This window comes from Alligator mississippiensis, chromosome 1 (assembly GCF_030867095.1).
Source record: "Alligator mississippiensis isolate rAllMis1 chromosome 1, rAllMis1, whole genome shotgun sequence".
Lineage (NCBI taxonomy): Eukaryota > Metazoa > Chordata > Crocodylia > Alligatoridae > Alligator > Alligator mississippiensis.
In genome coordinates, this window is record NC_081824.1 from 308510034 (window position 1) to 308531861 (window position 21828).

The 21828-nt window shown below is 46.9% G+C and overlaps 1 long non-coding RNA gene across 2 annotated transcripts in view; it reads left to right on the top strand.

Moving 5' to 3' along the window:
* The window catches only part of LOC109282876 (uncharacterized), a 34522-nt gene extending 27855 nt beyond the window's left edge, over window positions 1-6667 (top strand). For both annotated transcript variants that reach the window (XR_002089909.2, XR_009459115.1), the window contains one exon: window positions 3175-6667. This is a non-coding gene — a long non-coding RNA (uncharacterized LOC109282876). The remainder of the gene's footprint in view (window positions 1-3174) is intronic.
* The last annotated feature ends 15161 nt before the right edge of the window (window positions 6668-21828 follow it).

Here is a 21828-nt window from a genome sequence, read left to right on the forward strand (position 1 = left end):
AAGATAAACATCCAAATTTATCTTGAAGGTGTTCAAAGTAAGTGCTTGAACCACCTCTGGTGGCAGTCTATTCCAGACCTTGGAGGCTTGGACTGTAAAGAAGTTCTTCCTTATGTCCAGCCTGAAATGGTCCTGAAGGAGTTTATGAACGTTTGACCTTGTCATCCCCTGGGGCACTCTGGTGAACAGATGTTCCCACAGATCCTGGTGAGCACCCCTGATAAACTTCTAGGAGATAAACTCTAGTCCAACCTCCTGCTCAAAGCAGTACCATCCCCAAGATCATCCCAGCCAAGGCTTTGTCTAACTGGACCTTAAGAACCTCCAAGGATGGAGAGTCCACAACTTCTCTGGGTAACCTGTTCGAGTCTTTTACTCCCCTCCTAGTGAGAACATTCTTCTTAATATCTAACCTAAATTTTCCTTTCTGCAACTTGAGACCATTGCTCCTTGTCCTGTCATCTGCCACCACTGAGAACAATTTAACTCCATTCTCTTTCAATGCCCCTTTCAGGTAGTTGAAGGCTGCTATTAAATCTGCTCCCAATCTCCTCCCCTCTAGACTAATTAAGCCCAGTTCCCTCAGCCGCTCCTCATAAGTCATGCCCCTTCAACATTTTAATTGCCCTCTGCTGGACTCTCTCCAATTTGTCCACATCCTTTCTGTTGTGGGGGCCCCAAAACTGAACACACTACTCCATATGTGGTCTCACCAGTGCTAAATAGAAGGGAATTATCACTTCCCTTGACCTGCTGGCAGCACTCCTACTGGTCCAGCTCAGTATGCCATTAGCCTTGGCAACAAGGGCACACTGTTGGCTCATATTCAGGTTATTGTCCACTCTAACCCCCAGGTCCTTTTCTACAGAGCTGCTGCCCAGCCAGTCAGCCCACAGCCTGTACTGGTACAGGACTTTACACTTGTCCTTATTGAACCTCATGAAATTCCTTTTGACCCAATCCTTTAATTTGTCTGGGCCACTCAGAATCCTAGCCCTACCCTTCAGCATATCTACTACTCCTCCCAGCTTGTCATCTGCAGACTTGCTATGGGTACACTATATGCTATCTTCCAGGTCATTGATGAAGACATTGAACAAAACCAGCCCTAGGACCAAAACCTGGAGCACTCCAGTTGATACCAGCTGCCAACTAGACATCCAACTATTGATTACTATTCTCTGAATCCAATGCTTCAGTCAGTTTCCTATTCACCTTACAGTCTATTCATCCAGCCCATACTTTCTTACCTTGCATGTGACAAAGTTTTGGGAGACCATATCAAAAGCCTTGCTAAAATCAAGGTACATCATATCTACTAGTGTTCCCACATCCACAGAGCCACTCACCTTGTCATAAAAGGCAATCAGGTTAGTCAGGCATGATTTACCTTTGGTGAATCCATGCTGACTGTTCCTAATCTTCTTCTCCTCCAAATGCTTAGAAATGGGTTCCTTGAGGATCTGCTCCATGACTGTTGCAAGGACTGAGGTGAGGCTGAAAGGTCTTTAGTTACCAGGATCCTCCTTTCTCTTTTTCTTAAATATGGGCACTATGTTTGCCCTTTTCCAATCATCTAGCACCTTCTCTGATCACTATGAATTTTCAAAGATGATGGCCCAAGGTTCTGCAGTCTCATCAACAAAGTCCTTTGGCAGCCTCGGGTGCATCCCATCTGTCCTCAGGTGCATCCCAGCCAACTTCCTCACTACCCTCAGGTGCATTCCATCCCATTTGGCCCCATTTCTGGCTGTATCTATCCAGCTTTTCTAAATAGTCCTTAATCTGTTCTTTTGCCACTGTTGCTCACCTCCTCCCCAAAATGTGCTGCCCTGGTGCAGTAGTTTGAGAGCTGACCTTACCCATGAAGACAGAGGCAAAAAAGGCATCGAGCACTTAAGCCTTTTCTGCATCCTCTGTCACAAGGTTGCCTCCCCCATTCATTAAAGGACCCACACTTTCCCTGATTCTCCTCTTGCTACCAACCTATTTGTAGAATACGGTGTCAATAGCTTGCCTATCAGTATCCTGGTGACAGAGTCAATAGTGACACAAATGTAGCTCTGAAGTGGGGCTTGTTGGCAAAGTGAACTAATATATTATTTTCTTTTTAAGGTTCATTAAAGTCCAAGAGAAATTAGTTGTGTTAGGGTGACAGTATTTGGATCTTTGGCAGCACTGGATTTGCAGCTGCATATAAGGCTTTAACCTGTGGCCTAGCAGAGCTGCTAACCACAAGGCAGAATGATAGCTATGCCAGCCATTTGCTTATGCTAAGTAACCATCTTAACTGTGTTAACCATCTTTCTGAAATAGCAGCTGTGTGAATCTGTGTGCTATGAATGAGGTAAAGTTTTAGGAATGTGGAAGATGGTACAACTTGAGACGGAAAAATAGACTGGAATGTGAAAAACAACACGTAATTGGTAACAGAATCTGAGATGAACATATACAAAAAGGTGAATGGCGATTGGTGAAGAAGCCTCCAGAAGCTTCCAGGTTTTGGTCAAAGTCCATCCATTGACCGAAGAAGAGAAATCAAGGTCTTAGACATGCACTCATAGCAAAAAAAGACATGTAAATTAGTAAAATACATAGGCAATTCCATGCTAATGAAGCAAACAGTAAACAGAGGTGGAGCTTGAGAGAGTAGGAGAAATGAATGGAACAAAAGGAGGAGTGAATGTTAATAAGTATAAACCATAGGGAATAAATGTGTGAAAAAACTATTGTTTACTGCTGCTCCCCATGTTCATAGACTGGGTGTCTGTGGGGGAGCTCACCTGAAGCTGTCTCCATTCTAAATAAATCTATTGCGAGCAATGTGTGCAAGTAGCGTTTGCTGTCTGTCTGCTCTGGCTAATGAGTAACAGGACCCATGAGCGATTAGGTCATCATCTTCCTAGTCATTGGGCACTGCATACAGTCAGAGTCTAACAAGTTGTATCATTTCAAGCATGTGTGGCCTTTGCCTCTCTTTCCTCAGGAGAAGGCAGGATGAGAAATAATATGAATGGTTAAGGTAAAGGAGAATGGAAGAGCTGTGTTGGGAAGTTTTATTACTCCTTCCATTCCTGGCTATTGCCAGTGCTAACCCTCTCATTTCTCTGAAGCTGCTCTCTCAGAATTATTTACTATATGAACAATAATAATAATCTGTGATTTTTTTTCAAGTCATCAGGCTAAGAACACCTTTCTCAACAGCAGTCCCTCAATAATACTCCTCATTTGTCTGGGAAGGAGAGATTTCATCAGTGAATCCATAGATGACGGAAGGTGCCAGCCTGAGATGCAGATGTTCAGCTGCTGATATAACAAATGATTCCAGGAAAAAGGACTAGATCCTAGTGATGCTGAGTCACAGCTTTGTGCCTTTTGTCTGTATGTCACCACAGTGAAGTGAGTTTGCTCAGAATGATTGATGGCTTATTGCACATCGCAGTACTGTTGGAAACAGTTCAGTGATTGAGTCTTCCTGGTTTTGGTGTCACTATCACAGTTCTTCAGATTGGCCTTCAAGGTGTCTTTGAATTTCTTCTTTTGCCCACTTCTAGAGCTCTGACCTCTGACTTGGGAGTATAGGAACCTTTTTGGGAGTCACTTGTCAACTATCCTTATGACATGTCCTGTCCAATGGAGCTTATGCCATATAAACATGACTTCAAAGCTGTGGTGTTTGCTTGAGGCAGAATTCTGGCATTTTTTTCTTCTGTCCTTCCAAAGACATCACTAATGATAACATTCCAAAGCTTTCAGATGTTGTCAGTATGTCAAATAAGTTTCACATCCATACATCAGGATAGAGGTGGCAATACTCTGGTAGATGAGAAGTTTGTTTTGGGTCCTGGTATTACTGGTCATTGAAGACACAATTTTGGAGATTCCCAAAGAAAGCACTATCAGATTTTATCCAGTGTTGAATATCACTCGTCTGTTTACTTTTTGGTAAAAGTGGCTACACTGGTAGGGAAAATGCTCAACATTATTATCCAAGTGTCGCCCTCTAATTGTAATATGTGGAGGAGCAGATGGTTGGTTTAGGGTGGGTTGGTAAAGTTGCTGGTGAATCCAAGCATTTCATATGCTACAGAGCCACAATCAAGGCTAACTTAGAGCTTTTCAACAGAGTAATCACAGGCACTATCTTCAGTCAGTTGAAGATAAGTAAAGTGTTGGTTATCTTGGATTTGGAATGTCACAGGTTGATGATGGAGATTCTTGTCCATGCAGTACTGGCTACTGGCTCCAGATGGAAGTCTACCAGCAAACAGATGTGGAATAGCTGTGATATAGATGGAAAAGAGTGTTAGTGCAGTCACACACCCTTGTTTGATACCTGTTCTAATGGTGAAAGGCTCCATTTCTGGCCCACTGCTTAGAGAAGTTGCTGTCATGTCATTATGAAGAAGTCTGATAAAGGTAATACATTCTGGGCATTCAAATTTCATCTGGATCTTCCATAGAGTTTCTCAGTTGATTGAATCAAAGACCTTAGTCAGGTAAACGAATGTCATGTAAAGGTCTTGGTGATGCTTGTGGCATTCTCCTGAAGCTATTTAATAACAAAGATAATATTTATTTTATCTTTGAGTGGTCTGAAAACACATTGGCACTTGAGTAGAATCTCCTCAGTGAGGAAGATGCGTCTATTAAGGAATATGTGGGCAAGACACTTTCCACCTATGAACAGAAGTACAATACCACAATAATCGTTCCTACATGATCTATCTCCCTTAAATACAGTAACAATTCTTGCATCTACCCAGTCACTGGGAATCTGTTCATGTTCCCAGATTTTCATAATAATAATAATAATAATAATAATAATAATAATAATGTGCAGGTGGCAAGAGAGTTTTTTTCCACCTTGCTTATAAATTTCAGCTGCTATTCCTTCAGGACCATGTGATTTGTTGTTCTTCATCAATTTAATGTCTTTCAAGGCCCTTTGATAAGCTCTCCCAGTGATCAGTGGTATCAGGATCATCAGGGATGTCAGAGAGTTTCTTACGAGACACTGCTGGAGATAATCACTTTAGTAGTGTCTTTCAAACACTTAATATTGAACCTCTTTCTTCGTTGCTGCTTTTGTTTACATCACTTTTTGGGCAATACAAATTAACCTGATGGAAAGTATCAGATGATGGTGAGCAGTCATCTGTGCTGGTAATAGCTCTGGTAACGTGGACGTTATGACAGTCAGGAGCACACCCTATGAAGTATTCAATCAGGTGCCAGTGTTTGGAGTGGGGGTACTCATGTTGTTTTCAATTTATTACTGTGGTGGAATATGGAGTTTATGATGATGAGAATATGTTCCAAGTACTTGGTCGTTTTGACATTTTTACTGACTCTTCCATAGTTCAGAGTCCCTGCCCACTTAGCACTGAAATCATCGCCAAGAAGAATTAGTTTATCTTCTTTGGAAACTGTTATCAGGACTTGGTTGAGTTTAGAATATGTTTCATCAGGAGTCAAAGCATCAGGAGCTCTGCATCAGGAGTCAAAGCATATGCACTGATGATGGTAGCTTGTTGTCTGTTGGTCAGTTGAAAACAAAAGGTCAGGAGAGACTCATTGATCTGTACAACTAAGTAAAAATCCTGGTCTTGATAGCACAGCCAATATGGTTGATGTGTCTGTCTTTCTATCTTTTCCTTTCTAAAAAAGAGGTGTAGCCACCACTATGCTCTGAGTTGGCCCTTTCCTGTGTGTCTGGTCTCACTAAGAGCAGCAATGTCAATATCAAATCAGACAAGTTCTCTGGCCACAAGTGCTGCCCTTCAAGCTGGTTAGCCACCATTAGGGTTGTCCATCAGGGCATGTATATTCCAGGTTACAAACTTCATTACTTGATTTAGACTACAGATCGAGTGATCCCAACTGGAACTGTTTACCAGTCAGATAAAACAAAACAGACTGTTTAGAGTATCCTGTTTAGCCCCCTTGCTTACAGGGTAAGCCAAGTAAACCCTAAATAGTCTTGCTTAGTCATGATTGCAGATGCTAAACTGTACACCTCTCTCAGTTCCAAGTACAAAACAAACACCATACAATCATTGCTTAAGTGTAGGCCCACAACTAGGCACTTCTGGTTATCATTAGCACCTGCCCTCTTTACCTGTTGCCATTATTATAGGGAAATACCTCTGCATTCCTTATTTTAAAGTGGGGTTACCATTACCATCATCAACCACATGATACTTTATGGGAAGGAAAACTTAAACTGATGGCAAGTAAAACCTAGACGACTGGAGATTTATATTGCGCTGTAGCCTTTTATCACCTTTGCAACCGTTGTAAAATATTCTTTCTTCATCTATCTGTTCTGCTGTTGAGGACTTTTATTTTTATTGTTTTGGATTGCTGCTGGTTTGAAAACTTCACTCTTGACCTTTCTGCCATGGGTGACCATATCAGGAGTATACAACTCCATGTGGCATCACTCTCCAAGTCATTGGTAGCATACAAGCCTTGCCACCATGTTAAGGTTGCAGTCCTTGGGAGGACAAGCTATGATATGCCATATTTGAATAAAAAATATTGAAGAGTATTTTTTTCTAAGCACCTATTTTATCTTGTATCATTTATAGCCATGCAGGTAACAAATCAATTATTGTGATTCAAATTAATGACATGCTGCAGAAATAAAATTAAACAAGAGCTATTTCTAAAGTTTTATTTCCTATGAACTCTATTCATCATGGTTTTATCCACTATACTAGAATGTTTATTTTCATGTGTGCTCTATGTATAATTCATGGCATTACAAAAAAGGGCATACAGAGGCATAGATATATCTCTGGCAACCATTCAACCAAATAACAAAAATGTCTGCTATAAGTTGAGATCTCATTTGGAAATGACAGACAAGAAGGAAGGCATGGGCATTTTAGATGATCACAGGATGACCATAAGCTATCAGAGTGATGCAGCCATAAAAAAAGCAAATGTGACCTTGGATACAACATACGGATTTCCAGTAGAGAGGGCTGAATACTAGTACTGCTATATAGACCTTGGTAAGACCTCATCTCAAATAGTAGAGAAAGGGTTTTAGACACCCATGTGTTTGAAAAAGGTGAGCTCGAACTAACATAGAGGAAGAAAAGGCTATTAGGATACGAGGAATGAAGAAGCTGTGTTATAAGAGACTGAAAGGGATTGGTACATTTAGCAAATTGAAATGAAGGCTGAAATAAGATATGATAGCTGTATACGAGAACATTAAGGCAGTAAACACCAAGGATGGAGAACAGCTACTTAAGCTAATGGACAAAGTAGACAGTAGAACAAATGGCCATGGACTGGCCATAAATGACTGGAAATGGTAGAAGAAGGAGTGAGATTCTAAAACAACCTTGCAAAGAGAGTAGTGAGACAAACAACTGACATAGCTGCATACGTTTATGGAAAGGATTGTATTACATGGTTGCTTGCAGTAGCAGGAGACTGGGCTTTGTGACACAAAGGACCCCTTCCAGTCCTATGTTCTTAACAGTTTCAATTCTTTACCCATGATATTTTTCTCAACAAAGCCCAGTTTTCTATCCAAGGAAAGACTACCCCATGTGGAATGAGACAACTTTACTTACTCAGATTAAGGGTATGGACAAAAGCAACATCCATACCATTCCAAGTTCCCTAAATTAGTTTATAATGCCACCCAGTCAGTGGCAGGCTCATCTCAGGTCCTGCTTCTACTGAGCACTTTTTACCAGGAAACAGTCACCCTGTGACTGACACCAAACCCTCGCATCTTCCCCAAACTCCCACCCCTCATACACCAAGCAGAAACCAAATCTGTGTGTGTGCGCACAAACACACACATGCATGCATGCATGCATGCATGCACACACATGCACATGTAGCTTGCACTTTCACAGATCCCTGTACAGAATGCTCCATCTGAGACTCACCTGATTACACCTGGTTGGCTTTGGGACACTATGGGCACTTCTATATGAGACATTTAATGTGGAGTTGCCTAATTAGCTCTGCAGTAAAGTCTCAGTGTCTACATCTGTGGCCCTATTAGGCCATAGTAAACTAATTAACTCCATTGTAGTTTAGTACTCATAAAGTTAGGGCCTGTGATCAGGAAACCTGCACTAACTGTTTGAAGAAAGCCTCCTCCAGATCATCCTCCTGGTCTGGTGGTCTATATGAGACCCTTCACCATGATATCACCCTTCTTGCTCACTCCTCGGATCCTAATTCAGCAACTTTCAACAGGCCAATCTCCAGTTTCATACTGGAACTCTGAGCAATCATACAGCTCTTTTACCTAAAGTGCAACTCTTTCTTCTCTTCTCCCCTACCTGTCCTTCCTGAACAGTTTATACCCATCCATGACAGTGCTTCAGTCATGGGTGACTGGTGACACCTTAGTCAGGGGGGGCAGTCAGAAACCAGGGAGAGGGTCCCCCCACAGCCAATTTCGCTGATGGGGGGGGGCACAGCCGATCACTGTAGCCACTTCTGGAAGTGCTGGTACACCTCTGGCCAGTGATTGCAAGAGGGTGCACCAGTGCTCTCAGGGGGTGCATCCACATGAGCATGCACATGCCTCTTGCCCCACCTCAAACCCCTTTGAGGCAGGGCAACAGTCACATGTGGGAACAAAAAAATGTTCCCTGCACTGCAAACTTGTAGTGTGGGGAGAAAATTAGACCCCTGGATGTCCAGGGGTCTAAAAAAAATGGATGTTTAAAAAAAGCGGGTCCCTAACCATGCCCTGAGGCAACCAGAGGCTGGGTCCTCCATGGAGATGCTCTGGCTGCCAGAGCATCTCTATGGTTGGCCCTCACCCTGGTGCTGAAACACACAGCCAGCAAGGCTGCATGTTTCAGCACCAGGGCTCTGGTGTGGTGAGTAAGGGGTCGTGGGGCTGGAGGAAGGGAGCGGAAACCATGGGGGGGGACACCTGACAGCACCGCCCACTCCCCCAGCCCCCCCCCCCCGCCAGCGAGTCCCGAGGCCCCCAACCCCTGCCGGGGCTGGCCCCTCCCCCTGACAGCCCCCCAAGGTCCCTGACCCCTGCTGGGGCTAACCCCTCTCCCCACCAGCCCCCCTCGAGGCCCCCTCCCCCTGCTGCAGCCAGCCCCTCCCCTTGTCAGCCCCCCAAAGCCCCTGGGCCCTGCCCTGGCTGACCCCATCCCCTCATCCCCTGCACTCCCTGCCCCCCCACCCCATAGTTTAAAAAAAAAAACAACCCCCCCATCTGCACTTACCTGCAGTCTGGCTGCATCTGGCTGACTAGGGCCCTGCCCGCACAGTGCTGTGCAGTGTGACAGCCCCAGTGGCCCCAGACTGGACCCTGCTGTGCCCCTGCTGCCCTGAGCTACCCCGGGGGGCCCTGCCAGGAGGCCCTGGAGCCCCTCCACCCCTGCTTCTAAGGTAAACAGAGGATTTTTCCCATTTTTTCTGTTTGTTTTCTTTAAGTGATGGTGCCCCGGGTCATGAGGGTAGCCATGGTTGCCTGGGCGTGCAAGTTGGGGGGGGTGAGGCTGGGTGGGGTAGCCATTGGGGAGTCTGGGGGAGCGGGGGTGGGGCTGGGTGGAGCAGCCATTGGGGGGGCTGCAGCAACTGGTGGGGGATGGGGCCAGGTGGGGTAACAATCGGGGGGCTGCGGTGGGGCATGTGGGCCTTGCAGGGGGGTGGTAGCCCCTGTTGGGGCCATTTGGCCCTGTTGAGGGGCTGTACCCCTTGTGTCAGAGCTGAATACCCTGTTGTGGGGCTGAAACCCCTGTTGGGGGCCTGTACCCCTTGTTTGGGGGTTGAACCCCCTTTTGGGGGGCATACCCCTTGTGTGGGGGTCTGAAACACCTGCTGGGAGGCTGAACCCCCTGTTTGGGGACTGTTCCCCTTGTTCTGGGGTTGAACCCCCTGTTGGGCGGCAAGATTCCCTTTTGGGGGGGCATATCCCTTGTGTGGGGGCTGAAACCGCTTGTTTGGGGGTTGAACCCCCTGTTGGGGTGCATACCCCTTGTGTGGGGGCTGAATCCCTTGTTGAGAGGCTGAATCCCCTGGTGGGGAGGCATATGCCTTGTGTGGGGGCTGAACCCCTTGTTGGTGGGGCAAACCCCTTGTGTGAGGGCAATCACCCTGTGGGAGTGCAGCAAAACATGAATTCATGAAACATGTATTTAGAGTTCACTTTATTATTATGATAAGAGACTTGCTTTAACACTAAGATATATCAATAAAACATTGTCCAGCTGATCACTCTCTCTGTCTTGCTCTCTGTCTTTATAGTGGTCTTTTGTTTTACTTGTGGAGGAACATGGATTTGGGGGTATTTTACAGAGTGACTTTGGGATTTTTTTTATCAGAGATTTTTCAGTTTTCCAATAGGGAACACCAGAATTCCTGCCAGGGTGGCCAGTGGCAGGACCCTGCTTGCTCAGAGCTGGCACTGTGGACCCATCTGGCTGTGGCTGACCTCCTGGACAAATGGAGCCAGGAGGGCATGCTTTGACAGTTCAAAGCAGGGCACCACACCTGGAACATCTTCCGGGTGATAGTTGCCCAGATGGCTGGGCAAGGGGTACAAATGGCAGTAGTGCCGCACAAAGGCCAACCCTGCAACCGCAGTCCACTGGCAGCTGGCCCAGAGGGGGAGATGCCTCTACTGTCTCTGCAGTCCCCATCTGAGTCTGGCAGGTGCACAGCAGGTAACAGCCAGGCGGCAGCCCCCACTGCCAGACTGCTGCAGTGGGTAGAAGGTGCAGGGAACTCTCTGGGCTGATTCAGCAGTCCAGCTGGCACAAGGGGTAGTGTCCCCAGGTACCAATTGCCTGGGCCCCAGAAGTTCCTGAGAACTAGTAGCCCTAAGCTACTTGCCAGGGCAGCTTTTTATACTGCTGAGGCTAGGACAGGGCAGGTTTTTATACTGCTGGGGACAGCACAGGTGCTGGCCCCAGGCTCTAGCTCCCCCTGGCTGAAGATCTGGGAGGAGCCAGGCAGGGTTATTTTACCCCAAGTGCCACAATTTGCTCCACAACAAAGTTCATGTCTGAGCACGTGCGCTGAAGCAAAAAGCCCCAACTCAAATTTGCACTGCTTCTATTTGAGTTGCTGCTGCAAGCGCACATGCTTGCATGTTTGGACGTGCCCAGGGGGTGCACCTGCACAGCCTACACATTGCCACTGGCTCCAGTCATGTGAGTTTCCACCAAGTCTCTGTTATTCTAGTCATGTCATAGTTGTGTGACTGTGTGAGGACTTCCAATTCTTCATGCTTGTTTCCCAGGCTCCCTGCATTCATGTACAGATATCGGAGGTAACTAACCTATTGCACTACTTACTTGGGAAGAATGAGAAGGCCTCCCCTGTTTCCCCTTCTTCTTGTGCCTCCTCTGGGTCACCTGCTTTCCCATTTACCTCAGGGCTTTGGTCTCCATCCCCTGGTGAACCTAGTTTATAGCCATACTAGGTTAGCAAGTTTGTTTGCACATTGTATTAGCATGTTTGTCTGTAATTTCCAATGCATCAAAACAGGCTCCCCACATGTGTGTAGGAGCCCTCAGTGAAAGAATAGCTAGTCAGGAACAAAGGTGCTACAGAGGTTTGTCTGCTGCTCCATAATAAAAGTTTCCTCTGTTTTTCATCCTTCCTCTTACTGAACTCAGTGGTGATGTTAGAACTAGTGAATAAGAAAGAACTTGAATGAATCTGAGATTCAAAGGGAAGAGGAATTTGGAAGCTGAGATCAAGAAGAGCAATATGCAGCTACATGGCAAGACAAACACCTCTGTAAGTGTTCTCTCTAAGCCGCTGTTTAAAAAAAAGGACAATAGTTGTTCCAACCCATCTGCATTTCTATTGTCAGGCAATATAGCAGAGAACTGAAAGGTATTTAGACAAAGGTTCAAATGGTACCTAGCAGCCATAGGGACAGAGGAGAAAAATAATGAAGTTAAATCCTCTGTGTTCTTGCATATTATGAAGACTATTATTCCCTATATCCAGAAATATGTACTTTTTCCAGTACTACTGCAAAGTGGATGATAGCCAGCCTGAAGTCCATGTTTGCAAGGTATGGGATTCCAGAGGAATTCTTTTACTGACAGTGGACCTCAGCTCTCTGGCTCTGAGTTCAAGCAATTTGCTGTGGATTGGGACTTTCAGTGCAATACATTAAGTCTTAATTTTTCCCAATCAAATGGCCTGGAGAAATAGTCTATTAAGACCATGAAAACACTATTGAAGAAATCATGTGACAATGGGGTTGATTTGTTTTTAGAGGGCTATTGGCATATCAAAGTACATCCCTGGCAAATGGATGGTCACTGGCACAGCTATTAAGGAGTCAACAGATACATTCTAACCTACCATTATGTGAGAGTTTACTGAAAGATCAGGATAACAATGCTGTCAGAGTAACAAAAGAAACTCAGAAGCAAAAATAAAAAATTATATTTCAACAGAGGAGCCCAGAAGCTTCTAGCACTAAAATCTGGTGACAGAGTAAGACTGAGGAATTATGCCCCAAATATATGAGATCATTATGGTACTATCAACTGTTTAGTACAACCCTGGCCTACCTGGTCCAAGCAGACCATGGGGTCTTGTAAAGATGCAATCATTGGAAATGAGAAGCACTCCCATAACACTTTCAAATCCAGAAAAAAAGAGGTGGACATGGACCATTCTCAACCTGCCTTTCTCTATCCTAGCACCAGAAATAGAAATGAAACCAAGTCAGCAATAAACAAGCTTCTCACATGCCTCAGAGGTTCTAAAATTTTGTCAGTATGGGAGGAAAGTGAAATCCCTGAAAGACTCATAGAGACTTGCTAACTGTGCTGCAGAAAAGTAGGAATAGGAATGTGGATGTTAAAGACTCACTTCAAAGTGATGTGCTAGTAAGTAACCACTGTAGGTGAGTCACTACAACCATCTGCATCCAGCTAAACACTAAGCACTCTGCACCTAGCCTTTTGCATGTAAAGGTGCATTCAACTGTCATCTGCTGCTGCTACCCATGTTCATTTCAGCTGGAAATGAACAGTTCTCTCCCAGAGTCCACGTGTCCATTCTTTGGCTTCCTAAGCCATGGTAGGAGTAAGTAGATTGAGCTGCCAAGAACCATGGAATGAACAGTGCTAGCAAAATACTTGGCCTTATCAGGGAGACATGGCAGGTATTATGAAAGATCCTCATCAGTGGACTTTGCTGTACTGTCCAGTGCTGCTCATGAATCTGAAACAGTGAACCACAGTGCTCTTTAGTACAATCGATGCTGATGTATGGTAGCTGTGTGATAGACAGGGAAGAGTACTGAGATGTGTGTCCTCTGGATAGTACTGATACAATTAGAGACCCTGATACCTGTACCACACATCGTCAATCAATAATTAAAGCATTTAACAGTCTAATCGTATTGGAATATCCAAAAATGACTGGAAAAGGTCATTAATAATTTGGAATCTAAAGGGTTAGTTTACTATTTATATAGGCAAAGAGTATACTTTGTGTAGGTGGTCAAAGAAAATTGTGCTGGAAGAAGGGCCGAGTTTGAAGAAGGGGATTTAGGAGCATATTTTCTTTCTTTTTAAAATATATTATTGTTTTTATTCAGCCTTTTTAGTTCAAAAGCCATTAACATTTTTTTTATCAATACATTAGCTATCTGATTTTTCAAGATGTTTATATAAACCACTTTCAGATTTTGATAAACTATTATTTATAGTGTGCAATTGGCTTCTCAAGTTGCATGTAATCTTGCCTATCCCAGATAGGAAGATGGAGTCTTTTTAGATGAGATAATAACAAATGAAAAATACTCTGATTAGCAATAGCTGTACTCATTTGCTTGTTGATGTGGGTATTTGCACCTAAAACAACACTGTAAAATTTCTTCCTATCTTTTACTAATAGAGTTCACCGTATCCAGGGTTGAGATTTCTCCAAAGCAAGAGATTAAAAGCTTTTATAGCTATCTCTTTTGCATGCTCCTTTGAAGTTCAAGCCCAATGTTATTTTATTTTTATTAATTTTATTTACAGGGAAAACACTGTGTAGATGAAACATCCAATTTTCAAAAACTGTCCCAGAAGGCACAGGTAGATTCTTTAGAGGGGAAATATTAAATGAATTGTGTGTGCACATGCATGTGTATATGCACTGTTCTTAGCAATATGCATTTCAAATACAATTAATTGTATCACTCTTGAATGAAGTTCTCAGCCTCAGGACCATGGGCCTAAGGTGCTTCTTATGAGCACATTTATAGCTCTCAGTCATTCGATTTCCTTTTCTCAAAACAATGTTTCTAAATTGAGGGATTTAGGCAAGAGAAACAAGCTATTCTAAATAGAGTGGAGTGCCTGAATCTTTCCAAATGTTTGCTCTCTTTCTATATAGCTTTTGTATAGTACTGCTTAAAGAGCTAAATACAATTTTAACCACTTTTTTGTAAGGATTGACAGATGGCTTACAATTTACAATATAGCTTAGATGTGGTTCCAAGGATGTGCCATGACTCTTACCTGGCAGTGCCAAGGAGGAGTTTACAAGATGCTTTACAGCAGGGGTGTTCAAACCTTGGCCCAAACAGCTATGTCATCTGGCCTGCAGGGCTACTCATGGGCCCGGGAATCTGGCAGAGGGTGAAAGGTGATAGAAAATTTCTGGACAGAGGGAGCTCCATGGGCCAGATGGTGTGGCCCTGCATACTAGATTGAGCATATGGGGCCAATGGGGTGACACAAAGCTGAGCAAGGCAGTATGGGGTGGTGGGGAGCAGAGACAGATGGCAGGGAGTTGAATGCAATGACATGGGGCGGCAGGGAGCTGAGTGAGTGACACGGGGCAGTGGGGAGACACAGGGGTTCAGGGAGCTGAGCAGGGCAGCACAGGGCCCAATCCCACCCATGGACACCCCCCAACCACCACTACCACTTAACTGGTCCACGTGCCCACCAAGGAAGCAAAATCAGTCGCATCTTGCTGATACCACAGTTTTTTAACCCAAAGGTTTATGCACCTGTGACAATGGAAATTGTAAGGATTTACTCTAAAGGAGGATAACTCATAGTTATTTGTGCTCTAGACACATGCTTCAGGCATGTTTCTGGATTAGGGGCTTTGGGGAACCGGACCAGAGTCTGAGGACAGGGACAGTGGTGTGCTTACAACTTCTGCTGCTATTGTCTGTCCAAGTTTACAGAAAACAAATAAGGTGTTCCACATCCCTCTTAGATCACTTCATTTTTCATACCACATATCCAAATATTTCACTTCCAGGTCCTGATGTTTCATTTATGGATATTTTGCAACCAACTTACATCCAACTTCCCCCATAAGTATTTTTATGCAAAGCTTACATGACAATACAGAAATGAAGGCACACAGTGAATGAATTGGGGTTTATGATGTATTTTAATGGACTCTCCACAGTTACAGGTTAAGAACTGCTTCCCATTTTTGTGATGTTGTGCATCTTCTATGACATATGCACATTATCAAAAAAAAATTAATCTCCACTTCAAATTCTACATGCTAGTTTTGTGGCTAGAGGGTAATTATTTTTATTGACTAAAATGGATGTAGTTCAGACAACGTTGTTGAACTTCAGAACTTAGCAAAACCAGGTTTTGTAATTTTCTCAGTGTTTTCAGGATGCATATTGCCTTCAAGGCTAGGTACAGAGGTTCAAAAAGCCTGAGGCAGATTTACACAAACTTTTGTGGCTTTTAAGTGTCCTAGATTCATTTGTAAATTAACAGAACTCATAACTGTCATTCAAGAGAACTGGCAGGGAGGTGGCCTGCATTAGTGGAGGCCAGCAGAGAGTGATCAAACATGTCTCCCAGCAAGCTACCAGAAAATGCTGAGCAGTGGGGCCTTCTCCCCTGATTGGCCAGCATGGCCCCAGCCCGTCCCCCACAGCTGTCAGCAGTTAGTACCACTGGGTGGGGGTGGGGGGTAGGAAGCAGAGCCCCTGGCCACATGGCTGGCCTGGAGCCACCACAGTGGGTGAAAGGGGGCAAAAGGGCTCCAGCGGGGGGGACTCCAGCACCCTGGAGAGGGACTCTTTTGGGAGGGACAAGGAAAGACAAAATCCATGCAGCAGCCTATGGAGAGGGAATGTCTGACCCCCATCCCAAGGCAGCAGCTGCCCTTGTCAGGTGTGTATGTGTGTGTTTGTCCCCAATCCCAAGGCAGTAGCTGCCCTGGCCAGGTATGTATGTGCACATGTGTCCCCAGTCCCAAGGGCAGCAGCCACCCTGGCTGGTGTGTGTGTGTGTGTGTGTGTGTGTGTGTGTGTGCGCGTGCGCGCATGCGCTCTCTGTGCTTGCCTCCTTGCCCTCCCCACCAGGAGCTGCAGTGGCTGTAAAGCTGTGCTTAGAGCTGGGCTGCTAGCAAGGCATGACCGAAGTGCTGTGCCCTGGAGGGGGTGAGGGAAGGCATCAAGGAGGAAGTTGGGCTTCCAGAACCCTGCTTCATCCCTTTGCTGTAGAGGTATGTGTGCCTGGACATGCAGCACCTGGAGATGCCGGGCCAGCCCCTCTCTACCCCCACCATGCCTGGGACTGCTTTTTGCTTGCATGCCACAACTTGAGTACCTCTAGCTGGCACCATGAGAGATTATAAAGGTGAAAGAGTCCCAGGAAGAAGCCCACACAGAGCTATCTAGAAGTGGTGACCTGCTTCCTCTGGAGACAGTGCAGCTTGAGTTCTGTTCCCCCCCTCCCCACCCCAAGTCCCCTGCACCATGGGCAGCCCAACTCTGAGCCATAGCTCCTGGCTACAGCTGTCAGGAGGGTGGAAGGAGTGGTGAGGGAATGGAGTCCCCTGCTTCTTGGGTCCAGCACACCAGTGGGGTGGGGATGCATGGCAGGAGGCTCTGTTCACCCACTCTGTCCTCACTTCCTTTTCCCTACCCAGCTGAGCAGGCAGGGGGCAGAGGCTTTTCTGGCTCATGTCTGTGACAGGGGCAGGGCTGGTACAGTGGTCACCCAGAGCAGACAAGCACTATCTCAGTCTAGCAGGACAGGCTCTGAGGCGGAGGCAGATGCAGCAGCAGAGCCAGCAGCGGGGGCAGCAACAGCTGATCCCCCAATGGTAAGTGGGGCAGAGAGAGCCAGTGCAGCTGAGCCAGATCTGGAGGGGAAGCCCCCCCCCCGGATCCCTTTTAGTTGAGCCAGTAGGGAGCTGTGCTGCATGAAAAGAGCATGCAAACAGCTGTGTTCTGTAAGGGCACGCCAAGGTGTGCACCGGTGTTCACGCAGGCAGGCAAGCAGGAGGGGCCAAGAGGGAGACTCCAGCAAGAGTAGGGCAAAGGCACCACACAAATATAAATAAACAGCAATTTATAAAATGGTGTCAATGCAGAGCACTGCTAGGGCCCCTGCCTAGGGGGCGTTGCCTACCCAGGGCTTGTCTGAGGCCTCCACCCAGACAGAGCCCATAGGGGAGCTGGCGTCCCCCTGCCTCCTGGCCTGTAGGGGTTGCCCAGCAGGGCCAGGGGGGCATGGAATTGTGGCCCTCACACCTGCTCTGCAGGCACCTGTCTTAAGGCCATGGAGGCACAGGTGAGGGAGCTCCACGAGGAGGTTAGCAGGCTGAGGGGAATCAGGGAAGCAGAGGATGAAATTGATGGGTATTTTCTCTCCCTGCAGGGCCATGCATCCAAGGGAGAAGCACCCTAGGTGGTGCCCTCCACAGCAGAGTGGCAGATGGTCCCCTCCAGAGCCAGGGCTGCTCACAGCAGAGCAATACCAGTTCCTCCAGTCCAGCTGGAGAACAGGTATGAGGCCCTGGTGAAACTGCAGGAGAAGGAAGGAGAGGACAAAACCTCTGGAGAGGAGGCCACTCCATGCTCTCCACACTCTGAACAGGCTGAAGGAGATAGGTAGACCCGGAGGAAGAAATGTTGAGTGCTCGTCATAGGCGACTCCATCCTGAGAGGTATGGAGGGTCCCATCTGTCACCAGGACCCCTTGACATGTGAGGTTTACCGTCTGCCTGAAGCAAAGATTCAGGATGTGATGGGGATGATGCCAGCCATTATCTGGCCCACTGATTACTATCCTATGGTCCTAATCCATGTGGGCACTAATAATGCAGCCAGGAGAAGCCCTGAATACCTGATGACGGACTACCACGCTCGGGGGGGGGGGTATGCTGAAGGAGATAGGGGCACAGGTGGTATTCTCTTCTGTCCTACCAGTGAGCAGACGTGGAAGACAACACAAGACCTGTATCAGAGAGTTCAATTTGCAGCTTCGGAAATGGTGTCTCGAGGTGGGCTTCGGCTTCTTAGACAATGACCCACGCATCAGGACGAGAGACATGCCCGGGTGGAATGAGCTTCACCTTTCCCCCAAAGGTAAGTATGAGTTCTCTTCTAGGTTGGCTGATCTCCTCCAGTGGGCTTTAAACTAGGCTCATTGGGGGAAGAGGAAGACAAGGGCGGAGGAAGCCTTGGACCACTAAACCAAGCGTCCCGCAAAGAAGAGCCCAGTCTCGGCCAACAACAAGCAGAACAAATACCCAGATAAGCAACAGGGGCCCGGGTAGTACTGGGATTAGGGGGCAGTGCATGCATCTTCAGGAGGCCTCAAATGCCTCTACACTAATGCCCGTAGTATGGGGAACAAGCAGGAGGAACATACTCTCTTGCTAGCTAGCGCCAACCCAGACATAGTGGGGGTCACCAAAATGTGGTGGGACCCAACACACGACTGCGTGGTGAATAACAAGGGCTATAGGCTGCACAGGAGGGGTAAGACAGGGAGGAAAGGTGGGGGTGTGGCGCTCTACATCAAGGAGAAATACACATCCTCAACGAGTAGCTCTGGGTCAGAGGAAGGGCATACTGAAGTGCTCTGGGTTAGAATACTAAGAGTTCGAGGGGAAAGGTACTTAACAATGGGGGTCTACTACAGACCACCCAACCAAGGGGAAGAGCTAGACTGGGAATTCTTAAGTCAGCTCACGGAGGCAGTTAGGTCAAAGGAAATGGTCATCATGGGTGACCTAAAATTTCCAGACATCCTCTGGGAAGAGCAGTCAGCCAGGTCTGACCACTCACATAGGTTCCAAGCTAAGATATAGGACCTCCATCTAACCCAGGAGGTGCACAGCCCCACCAGGGAAGACGCCTTGTTGGAGCCAGTCCTGGCCATGGGCAACGACCTGGTGAGGGGTCTGTGGGTGCTCGACCACCTGGGTGACAGCAATCATCGCCTGCTGGAATTCACCATCCAGAGCAAGGTGGCAAAGGCCTGCAGCAAGGCAGCAGCCATAGACTTCAGTAGGGTGGATTTCAATGAGGTATGGAGAATAGTTGGGGAGACACTGAGGTCCCAGAGGGGACGGGAGTTGGGTGTCCAAGAAGAGAGGTTGTTCCTTAAGGAGATGATCCTCCAAACCCAAAGGGAGGTAATCCCAACATGGATCAAAGGGGGCAAGAGGGCGCAAAAGCCCTAATGACTCACCAAAAGCATCCAGGAATGTCTCCTAGCCAAAAAGGAGGCATATATCCAATGGAAGGGAGAGGCCATCACCAGGGAGGACTATGCCTCTGTTGCTCGAGGCTGTAGGGGGATGGTCAGGAAGGCCAAGGTGGAGATAGAACTGGGACTAGCTACCCAGATCAAGGACAACAAGAAGTCCTTTTCCAAATACATAGGGGGTAAAAAGAAGGTACCGGGTAACGTGGGGCCTCTGCAGGACATGCTAGGAAATCTGGTTAGCACACCAGACAGCAAAGCTAACCTATTTAACAATTTCTTTGCCTCCATTTTTCTGAGCAGGGACCGGGTCATCCCTCTCACTGGCACCCCTATAGGCCACAGGGGAGGTGCACCAAGGCCTAGGGTCAGTGAGGACCTAGTCAGAGAACTTCTGGTGGGACTGGACGTATTTAAATCACCAGGTCCTGACAATCTCCACCCTAGAGTGCTGAGGGAATTAGCAGAGGTAACTGTGGGACCCCTGGCACAGCTTTACGAGCACTCATGGTGCTCTGGCATTATGCCAGAGGACTGAAAAAGGGCCAGTGTGGTTCCCGTTTTCAAAAAGGGGGGGGGGAGGAAGGAGGACCCAGGATAATATAGGCCTGTTAGTCTCACCTCAGTCCTGGGTAAGTTTTTGAGGGAATTATCCTGGTGCATGTCTGCAAGGGGCCAGCAGGGGAGATTATGATTAGGGGCAATGAACATGAGTTCATTAGAGGCAGGTCCTGTCTGACCAACCTGGTGGCCTTCTATGAACAGGTCACAAAATCCTTGGATGCAGATGTCGTAGTGGACATAGTCTTTCTGGACCTTAGGAAGGCTTTTGACACTGGCTCTCACCCCATTCTCATTAAAAAACTAGGAGACTGTGGCGTTGATACCTACACAGTTAGACTGGTCACTAATTGGCTGGAGGGCCGCACCCAGAGAGTGGTGGTGGATGGGTCTTATTCAACCTGGAGGGATGTGGGCAGTGGGGTTCAGCAGGGCTCGGTCCTCAGGCCTGCACTGTTCAACATCTTCATCAGCAACTTGGACAAGGGGGTAAAAAGCACCCTGTTCAAATTCGCAGATGACACTAAGATGTGGGGAGAAGTGGGCACGCTAGAAGGGAGGAATAGGCTGCAATCAGACCTGGACAGGTTACAGGGGTGGGCAGATGAGAACAGGATGGGTTTCAACACTGACAAGTGCAGAGTACTGCACCTGGGAAGGAAGAACCAGCAGCTGGGGAACTCACTTCTCAGCAGTTCAGAGGCAGAAAAGGATCTTGGAGTCATTATTGAAGCTAAAATGAACATGGGCTGACAGTGTGGGGACGCAGTCAGGAAGTCCAACCATACCTTGTCATGCATGCACAGATGCATCTCAAGCAGGTCCAAGGAGGTGATCCTCCCCCTCTATGTGACACTGGTCAGGCCACAGTTAGAGTACTGCATCCAGTTCTGGGTGCCACGCTTCAGGAGGGAAGTGAACAACATCGAGAGGGTCCAGAGGAGGGCCTCCCACATGATCAAGCCCTATGAGGAGAGGCTAAGGGACCTGAACCTGTTCAGCCTCCACAAGAGAAGGCTGAGCGGGGATCCAGTGGCCTTTTACAAACTAGTTAGCAGGGGCCAGCAGGCATTGGGACAGTCTCTGTTCCCTCGAGCACTACCAGGAGTGACAAGAAATAATGGTCACAAGCTGGCAGAGGGTAGATTCAGGCTAGCTATCAGGAGGCGCTACTTCACTGTCAGGGCCACTATGATCTGGAACCAATTTCCAAAAGAAATGGTGCTGGCTCCTACCCTGGGGGTCTTTAAAAGGAGGCTGGATGAACACCTTGCTAGGATCATTTGACCCCACTACTCTTTCCTGACATGGCAGGGGGTCGGATTTGATGATCTGCTCTGGTCCCTTCTGACCCTACCAACTATGACACTATGAAACCCTGTGTTGCCCTCTGGGGTCAGGCCAACTCTCAGGATCTCAATATTGCACTGTTAGGAGGGCATGGTGTACAATTGCACATGCACACGCTGAAAAATCAATTAGGTGCATACACACACTAGGCTCATACACACACTCTAGGTGCTGCACCCCCACCAGGCATGCGCACACACAATACCGATTCAGGCACATACACATCCACAATTACCAGCCTAGGCAAATGCACACTTACCACCAATTCAAGCACCTACACACACTATACAGACCAAAAGAAATTAGACCAGAAGCAATCATCAATACCTGCATGCCCAATACACATACACGGATCACTATTTTGTATATTATGCACACAGTGATATATATGTATATCAGTTCACATGCATACCACTCACCTACACATACACATAGATGAGTTCCTAACTCG